Source organism: Etheostoma spectabile, chromosome 4 (genome assembly GCF_008692095.1).
Source record: "Etheostoma spectabile isolate EspeVRDwgs_2016 chromosome 4, UIUC_Espe_1.0, whole genome shotgun sequence".
NCBI lineage: Eukaryota > Metazoa > Chordata > Actinopteri > Perciformes > Percidae > Etheostoma > Etheostoma spectabile.
In genome coordinates this window covers 950,663-951,785 of record NC_045736.1, presented here as the reverse complement: position 1 = coordinate 951,785, position 1,123 = coordinate 950,663, and the positions used below count along the sequence as shown (strand labels likewise).

At 44.4% G+C, this 1,123-nt stretch overlaps 1 long non-coding RNA gene across 1 annotated transcript in view; it reads left to right on the top strand.

Moving 5' to 3' along the window:
- The window catches only part of LOC116688618 (uncharacterized), a 19,736-nt gene that overhangs the window by 15,065 nt on the left and 3,548 nt on the right, over window positions 1-1,123 (top strand). The gene's annotated exons all lie outside the window — the stretch shown is intronic.

The following is a 1,123-nucleotide window of genomic DNA, read 5'->3' as shown; positions in this document are numbered from 1 at the left end:
CAACCTATTTTTGGCACAACACAGCGAGTTTAAGCTCTAAGACACTAAAGGTACACAGTTTCCATCCAGACAACAATACAACTAAAACAAATGTCGTCATGGCATGCATGTGACGCAGGAGGATAGACAGCCTCGTCCTTCTTTGAGGAAGAGAGAAATGTACACTAAACAAAATACTCACGCCAGTAGCTTATACATCTGCATTCTTTCCTGAAAATAAAAAGACTAGTTAAGTGTCCATTGAAAATGTGCTTATCTGGGACGGGCCGATTCCTGTGGTATCGCTGCTTGCAGCTTTCTCCAAAACCATTGAACACCAAAACTACCTGCAAATGGACCCCAAAGCACTGTATATGCAAGGCAACTCTCAGCAACTCAACATGATATAGTGTCAGCAAAAGAAGCCTTTTTATTGAGTTTCCTCTAAATGAACTGCTCTGAATGAATTTCATTTATTTATTAACATCCTATATCCAACGCTCTCCAAACAACTCAAAGTAACCCTAAATAACTAACTAACTGTACTTCTTGAGGAGGCTGCGCTCCTTTAACATCTGCAGCAAACTGCTGTGGATGTTTTACCAGTCTGTGGTCACCAGGTCCTCTTCTACACTGTGGTGTGCTGGGGGGCAGCATATCAAAGAAGGACACCCACAGGCTGGATAAACTGATCAGGCTCTGTGGTCGGCATGAAGCTGGACTCACTGGTGACGGTGGCAGAGAGGAGGACACTGGACAAACTGCTGGACATTACTGAAAATGCCAGCCACCCCCTGCACACCGTCATCAGCACCCAGAGGACCCGGTTCAGTGGAAGGCTGCTCCTTCCCTAGTGCCGGACCAACAGACTCAAGGACTCCTTTGTCCCTCATGCCATCAGACTGTACAACTCCTCACTAGGGGGGAGGAGGAAAATAGGGCAGAGAGGACAATACATACATAGAAAAGACTTACAACTTAACTAATAGTCAAACCATCATTAAAACTTATAATTTTATGTTTCTAGCTAGACTGAGCATTTTATAAAGGCTTCCATCATATGTCCATGTGTGAATACATTTACGCACAGCAGCGTGCGTGGCGTTTTGGGTGTTTTTAGCGTGTTGAGCGTCAATCAGAAAGT